This window comes from Echinops telfairi, unplaced genomic scaffold (genome assembly GCF_000313985.2).
Source record: "Echinops telfairi isolate 266 unplaced genomic scaffold, ASM31398v2 ScPeMD7_17;HRSCAF=63, whole genome shotgun sequence".
In the NCBI taxonomy this organism is placed as follows: domain Eukaryota; kingdom Metazoa; phylum Chordata; class Mammalia; order Afrosoricida; family Tenrecidae; genus Echinops; species Echinops telfairi.
This window is the reverse complement of record NW_022103914.1, coordinates 2,396,072-2,397,106: the sequence shown is the minus strand read 5'-3', so window position 1 is coordinate 2,397,106 and position 1,035 is coordinate 2,396,072.

Genomic DNA, 1,035 nt, shown 5'->3' with positions numbered 1-1,035 from the left:
ATAATGAGGGCAACAAATGTATAGATGTGCTTTACACAATTGATCTATGTATTGTGATGAATTGTATGAGCCCCAATAAATTGATTTAAAATAATTAATTAAAAAAAAACACAAGTCTGGCTGGACCAGAGGATGTACAGTGGTACAGATAGGAACTGGAAATTGAGGGAATCCAGGGCAGGTGATCCCTACAGGACCAGTGGTGTGAGTGGCGATACTGGGAGGGTAGAGAGAGAGTCGGTTGGAAAGAGGGAACTGATTACAAGGATCTACATGTGACCTCCTCCCTGGGGGACGGACAGCAGAAAAGTGGGTGAAGGGAGACGTCGGACAGGGCAAGATATGACAAAATAATAATTTATAAATTATCAAGGGCTCATGAGGGAGGAGGGAGCGGGGAGAGAGGCGAAAAATGAGGAGCTGATGCCAGGGGCTTAAGTGGAGAGCAAATGTTTTGAGAATGATGAGGCCAATGAATGTACAAATGTGCTTTACCATGAAGGAAAACAAACAGACCCTGAACTATTCATACGGTTATATATGTGTGCATGTGTACGTGTTATTGTTGTAGCCATTGTTTTACTTTCTGTTGTTGCCTCGTTGCACTCAGTCTGGTGATGGTACATAGCATGTCTCCTGGAAGAGATAGGCAGAATAAACAAGCCAGAAGAGAGAACAGTGGGATGACAGATCAGGGGAACATGGGGGTAGGGTAAGTGGCAGGGGAGGAGGGGGGGGGGAAAGAGTGAAAAAAAATTTTTTTAAATGTGCTTTACACAATTGATGTATGTATGGATTGTGATAAGAGTTGTATGAGCCCCTAATAAAGCGGTTTAAAAAAAAAAGATAGCGTCTGGGGTCTTAAAGGCTTGAAGATAAACAAGCGGCCAACTGGCTCAGAAGCAACAAAGCCCACATGGAAGGAGCATAACAGCATGTTTGACCACGAGCTGTCGAAGGGATCAGGTATCAAGCATCAAAGAACAAAAAATCATATCATTGTAAAGGTGGGTGAGTGCAGAGTGGAGACTCAAA